This window comes from Amphiura filiformis, chromosome 19, assembly GCF_039555335.1.
Source record: "Amphiura filiformis chromosome 19, Afil_fr2py, whole genome shotgun sequence".
NCBI lineage: Eukaryota > Metazoa > Echinodermata > Ophiuroidea > Amphilepidida > Amphiuridae > Amphiura > Amphiura filiformis.
The window spans coordinates 47,647,675-47,655,402 of NC_092646.1; positions in this window are offsets into that span (position 1 = coordinate 47,647,675).

The window sequence follows — 7,728 nt, forward strand, 5'->3', positions numbered from 1 at the left end:
GAGACACAGAGATACAATAAAACTTGGCCTTTATTATATTTTCGTACATTATCGCCATGTGCTGTCGAAAAGCGTTTAGCGGAAAATCTTTATGTGTACACTTCCACAGTTTTTGCTGGAACGAACATTACACTTCATTAGTTAAAAGTAGTAATAATTAGGGGTAAGCAAAATTGTTTGATTAATATTGGCACCGTTTTTCAAACATAACAGACATAATAGACCTATCCTCGACTCCTTAAGAAACAAGGCAATACAATTAAAAAAAGATAATGAAAAAAAACACTAAATAAATAACTAAATAAATAAATAAATAAATAAATAAATAAATAAATAAATAAATAAATAAATAAATAAATAAATAAATAAATAAATAACAACATTTTACTTAAGTTAGACTATCTTTTAAATAAATAAATAAATAAATAAATAAATGACCGTTCACAAACACATGTTAGAGGGCCTGATGCAAAAAAAAATCGTGCCAACGGTCTGTTAAATATCTTCATGCCTTGGTTGTAAAATGTGTTTCATTTACAAAATCCGATATTCTTATAACTACGATAAAAACTTTTAGCTTATTTATGTATAATATTTCAAAGTTAATGTCGGTTCTCACTCATTTTTATATGACAGATATGCAAATGATCTGATCAAGATTCTATACGCTTCCATCAGCTATTTAACCACTTTTGGAAAGAAATAGAAAAAATATATTCAATTTTACCGACATTCCCGCCATTTTAAAGCGTGTTAAATCCATAGCAACCATGAGGGAGTGATACCTTATCGGATAGTTGCAATCAAATTTCCTAAAGTTATATTTTTATATTCATCTAAAGAAAATATATATTATATATAAACTCTTCTATAGTCGCTTCATAATAGTATGGTGTATGGGATCTATCCTGCATGATAAAATATCTTTGTAAGCATATCATAATTCGCCAACGAAGTGGTTATATAACTCCCAGGTATGGATCATGGACCTTAATGATGGTATAGATCCGGTAGATCATTCCGATCGTGGTTCGGGACTCAGAAGCATGCTTCAGTGAACATCGTGATAATGGGATTATACGTAACACAACGATGGCGAATTGTTTCACATACTTATTTTTGACAGTTTTTTTTTGTAATACAAATTATACTAAATTTATTTTAAGAGTTTTTAATATTGCAATTTTTCTCTCTTTTTTCATCATTGTTATTCGAAATCACACCAGTATTTCAACATGCTGCTGATATAAATAAACAATTTGCTTACAAGGTAGATCTGGTTTCTATTGTGGTTCATTTGTATAACTAAATCGGGCTATTCTATTTTAAATCCATACACCCCCTGTGGAAGACGTGACCATAATCTCCCACATACGGGGTGTAGATTTTAAATGGAGTTACCCATCCAGGTAAACTCATTTGAAATTTACTCTCCGGCCTGTGAAGATTAAGGTCATGTCTTTCACAGGGGGTGTGTGGATTTAAACCGGAATAGACCAATGCAGTCACCCATTCAGACAACCCCATTTGAAATCCTCACTCCCTGTGTAGATTAAGCTCAAGTCTTCCATAGGGGGTGTGTGTATTTCAACCGGAATAGACCAATGCAGTCACCCATTCAGACAACCCATTTGAAATCCTCACTCCCTGTGTAGATTAAGCTCAAGTCTTCCATAGGGGGGGTGTGGATTTAAACCGGAATAGACCAATGCAGTCACCCATTCAGACAACCCATTTAAAATCCTCACTCCCTGTGTAGATTAAGCTCAAGTTTCCCATAGGGGGTGTGTGTATTTCAACTGGTTTGACCAATGGAGTCATCCATTCAGGTAATCCCATTTGAAATTCCCACTGGATTAAGATCAAGTCTTCCATAGGGGGGGGGGTGGATTTCAACCGGAATAGACCAATGCAGTCACCCATTCAGACAACCTCATTTGAAATCCTCACCCCTGTGTAGATTAAGCTCAAGTCTTCCACAGGGGGGGTGGGTGGATTTAAACCGGAATAGACCAATGCAGTCACCCATTCAGACAACCCCATTTGAAATCCTCACTCCCTGTGTAGATTAAGCTCAAGTCTTCCACGGGGGGGGTGGATTTCAACCGGAATAGACCAATGCAGTCACCCATTCAGACAAACCCATTTGAAATCCTCACTCCCTGTGTAGATTAAGCTCAAGTCTTCCACAGGGGGGGTGGATTTCAACCGGAATAGACCAATGCAGTCACCCATTCAGACAACCCCATTTGAAATCCTCACTCCCTGTGTAGATTAAGCTCAAGTCTTCCATAGGGGGTGTATGGATTTCAACCGGAATAGACCAATGCAGTCACCCATTCAGACAACCCCATTTGAAATCCTCACTCCCTGTGTAGATTAAGCTCAAGTCTCCACGGGGGGGTGGATTTCAACCGGAATAGACCAATGCAGTCACCCATTCAGACAACCTCATTTGAAATCCTCACTCCCTGTGTAGATTAAGCTCAAGTCTTCCATAGGTGGCGTGTGGATTTCAACCGGAATAGACCAATGCAGTCACCCATTCAGACAACCCATTTGAAATCCTCACTCCCTGTGTAGATTAAGCTCAAGTCTTCCACAGGGGGGGTGTGATTTAAACCGAATAGACCAATGCAGTCACCCATTCAGACAACCCCATTTGAAATCCTCACTCCCTGTGTAGATTAAGCTCAAGTCTTCCACGGGGGGGTGGATTTAAACCGAATAGAACAATGCAGTCACCCATTCAGACAACCCCATTTGAAACCCTCACGCCCTGTGTAGATTAAGCTCAAGTCTTCCACAGGGGGGGGTGGATTTAAACCGGAATAGACCAATGCAGTCACCCATTCAGACAACCCCATTTGAAATCCTCACTCCCTGTGTAGATTAAGCTCAAGTCTTCCACAGGGGGGTGGATTTCAACCGGAATAGACCAATGCAGTCACCCATTCAGACAACCCCATTTGAAATCCTCACTCCCTGTGTAGATTAAGCTCAAGTCTTCCACAGGGGGGTGGATTTCAACCGGAATAGACCAATGCAGTCACCCATTCAGACAACCCCATTTGAAATCCTCACTCCCTGTGTAGATTAAGCTCAAGTCTTCCACAGGGGGGGTGGATTTAAACCGGAATAGACCAATGCAGTCACCCATTCAGACAACCATTTGAAATCCTCACTCCCTGTGTAGATTAAGCTCAAGTCTTCCACAGGGGGGGTGGATTTCAACCGGAATAGACCAATGCAGTCACCCATTCAGACAACCCCATTTGAAATCCTCACTCCCTGTGTAGATTAAGCTCAAGTCTTCCATAGGGGGGTGTGGATTTAAACCGGAATAGACCAATGCAGTCACCCATTCAGACAACCCCATTTGAAATCCTCAATCCCTGTGTAGATTAAGCTCAAGTCTTCCACAGGGGGGGTGTGGATTTAAACCGGAATATACCAATGCAGTCACCCATTCAGACAACCCCATTTGAAATCCTCACTCCCTGTGTAGATTAAGCTCAAGTCTTCCACAGGGGGGGGGGTGTGGATTTAAACCGGAATAGAACAATGCAGTCACCCATTCAGACAACCCATTTGAAATCCTCACTCCCTGTGTAGATTAAGCTCAAGTCTTCCACAGGGGGGTGGATTTAAACCGGAATAGACCAATGCAGTCACCCATTCAGACAACCCCATTTGAAATCCTCACTCCCTGTGTAGATTAAGCTCAAGTTTCCCATAGGGGGTGTGTGTATTTCAACTGGTTTGACCAATGGAGTCATCCATTCAGGTAATCCCATTTGAAATTTCCACTCCCTTTGTGGATTAAGATCAAGTCTTCCATGGGGGGAGGGAAGGGGGTCAACTGGAATACACATGTAGTACAAGCTGTATCAAAATGATTGGTACCCATCATTTTCATTGATAATACATGAGTCTGACACATCAAAATTCAACATAAGATCCAAATAATTTGTAGATTAATTGTAAAACATGTCATAAACTTTACATTTTGGCCATTTCAAGAGTATCCAATGTTGTATTTGGAAGAGGCAGGCTTTTCAATAAACATCAACATTCATGGGTACCAATCACTTTGATACACTCTGTATAATACCTTTTGCAAGTGGTAGGATGGAGATTTTGCTCATGTGCACTAAATTTAAACGCTCAAATATTAAAAGGGCAATTCGTGATCCACAGCATCATCATCCCCACCCACACTTTTCTTTAAAAATGTTGAGATTTTTATATTACTGGAAACCTCTGGCTACATAATGTTTATATGCAAAAAATTTCTTGCAGATTAATTCGTTTAGCAAAGATATCGTGAAATTTCATATTAATAAGTGATATTATTAATAAGTTGTATTTAACCAGTGTCCAATGAAAGAATACATCTTAGTGTAAATATAAGGGTCAGCATTTCCAAATTTCTGGTGGGTTTCACGCACATTTCTTCCGCCAATTTGTTTTAGTCTTGAGCCATATGACGGAAAGTGTAAAAAGTGATTTTTAAATCAAGAATAAAATGAGGATATATTAATAAATTGTATTTAATTAGTGTCCAGTGAAAGAATACATCTTAGTGTTTATATAAGGGTCGGCATTACCCAATTTTGGAATATGTCCCTTTAAACAGTCTGGAGTTAGAGTGACAACCGTTGAATAGCCATTATTGACAGTATTGGGGTTTGCCGCTGAATACAGTAAGCCAAAAAAGTAAGGTACCAGTTGTGTTCACCACTGTGTATCCTAAATAAAGACACACATGTAAGATAAAACGAGCAGCCAATACCTGTACTCTTTAGCTCTGAGTTTGTTGAAATTGGTTGAGAATTAAAGAACCAGTGATCCAAAACCTAATGAAGAAAATAAGAAGTTGTACTATTGTGTTCTAATCAATGAAAGCACAACGCTAGTTTTAAAGTGCTAATCAATGCTAGCACTTGTTCAGTACCTGTATGGGACCATGAAAATCCCTCTTTGACACTAGGCGCAAGCGTCTCGTTGGCCACTTCGCGCCATGCGAGGAACTAGAACTAGTTCTAACCAATGGAAGCACGGCTCTAGTTCGCCTGTTCGCGAATGCGTTGTGTACAAATCAATAGGGCATATGGAGCAAAATGCAACTTTTAAATTGGCATCTTGATCTTCCTTTAGGTTTTCGGATCGTCGTGTGTTTATTTCTTGAGCAATTTCAACAAATGAGGTCTTAAATTCGAGCTAAAAGATGTAGCTATTGGCTGATGCATGGTTCCAATTATGACATATCTGTCTTTGTTTAGGATATACAAGGGGTGAACATAACTGGTACCTTAATTAGTTGGCTTACTGTATAATCAGATACCATTTAGTTCATTGTGCGTGTCGATTACAAATTCTCCCTAAACATCCAGAATATGTCCAAAATAATATGCTGTGAATGGTTATAGTGTAAATAATACTACGCTCGCACACTAACTTTCAAAGGACACGATTCAAACTTACACCACCAGCCAATTATATACACGTGAATGATTGCAAAACAGTAAATATACTCTTTTTTATTTCCCCTCAATCAAGTAGAAAGTTAACTTCACCAATACAAACAAAACACGGAGTAACTATTGAATTCACTTACGTAAATACTATATATTACGGGTCAAATAATCAAGGTGGATTTATCCAAGGTTGTCGATGAATAGTAGAGAGCCACTGATAATTATATAAATACTAATTTGACGTCACTTGTCTTGTCTCCCCGTGCGTGTAAAAAGTTCACATCACTTTGAAATCTAGTATTTTTAAGCCGCTGAGAAAAAACACCAAAAAAACAAAACAAAACAGAGAGCTCTGTGAAATTTTCAAATGATCATTATATCCACGGGGGTATGATATTGATGGCGTGTAATGATCAGACTTTCAAATTGTGTGTGTTTCGGTGACATTCTAATTTACGGGGGCAATTCTTTACTGATCATTTTAATGATTTCCCGGCGCAGCATTTAAAAAGCACACTTTTAACACTATCTGGTGTTAAAAACATATTAAACATCTTCATATTTGTACGTGTTTGAGTATTATTTTAGTGTTATTTTAGTGTTTATCAATTAACACCCTTAAATTAATACCTTAACTGTACAAACAAGTGTTTATTAGGTGTTGAAGTGTTTATGAAGTGTTGCTCTGCTGTTTTCGCAGTGTGGGCCTCATGGTAAAACAGAATATTGCTTTTGTAATGCTGTGAATGAGCAACCAAGGCTAAAGAAAAAAAAAATTAACAAACAACCAATAAGCTTTAGGTAAGAACATAACATAAGTAAAAATCAGCCCACTGATAAGAGTATATGATTTGGGAGCTTTTATTTTCTTCGGAAGGGGGGGCAGAAATATACGGGTGGGGGTCAGAAATTTGTGGAAAGCAAAATGGGGGGGGGGGTCATACAATTTTGATGACCAAAATGTAGGGAATCACAAGATGTGGGGGTGCAATTTTATTGACCCTGACTTTATGCAAATTTGGGACCCCCCTTCTGAAGAAAATGATAGCCCTTACTAGTTCTAAATTGATTCAAAATAAATATCTTTGTTATTTTGATAACCAGAAATGAAATCTGATAAAAAGCAGTGCTGAATACAAATTGACATTTTATTTGAACTCTTTATTGTATATCAAACAACAACCAAAATAACACATTATAATAAAAATAATGCATTTAGAATACATTCAGAGGAGATGAATATCATGAACCAAGGTCGAGGTCGAGGTTTTAAATATCCTTACATTATCATGATCAACTGGACGGATGATATCATTGCATACCGTGCTTCCATTATACTTTTACAAACTTACAAACATGTCTAATCCACCAGTTCTCTCTTAAAACTCTCTTATAACACGAATTTCAAAAACTAAATTATTTTATATCAGAATGACATTGATCATATTTAGAATACAATTTGATGTGTCTAATATGCTCTTAGGCCCCACGAAAATACTGTGCAAAGGTGGATGACTGACGCCTTAGATCTTGCAGTTGTTATCTTATTAGGAAATATGATTCTTGTACAACTTAAATATTTTTATCTTATTCATGGGCAGACATTTAAGCCTAACTCGTTGATTGGTATTAATTTGTGTGAAATCTATAGATTTTCACATCTGATCTTTTCAGTCAACGTACTCCCTTTGTTTGTTAGTTTAAGGATTTTTTACTCGGGCTTTCGCGATTGGTCCTTATAACCATTTAACTATTGAACACTTTAATTTTAATCAACATCGGTATAATTTTGAGTTCAACGGAATGCGTTCGTCATGATTAGTTTCAACATATTCCAAAATTGGACTACGGCATAGTCTAGGCCCATAGTGACCCCCTCTTTATCAAAGTTTTCAAGGAGAGCCGTGAAGAACGTCTTTATAGACATTAAAATAGAGACATATCCGATGCTTGTCATGCAACTGTATGAGGCAATGTATTGTATCTTTGGCAATATGGGCTCAGTGAGGTTTAGGTGCTTAATAAAGTACTTTGAACTTCATGAAATACCATTGCATAAGGTATACACCCACGTATTGTTGACCAAAGTTAAAGTTTCATAACACTTCTTGCACGAAAAGCCCCTGCAAACTATCAAATGTTTTTTCAAAATAAAAAATAAAACATTTAAACTCCCAGAACATCGTTTTTCATTAGTTAGTTTTATCTAAACGGAGATTAATATTCTCAACGATGCCCTCCCCCTAGA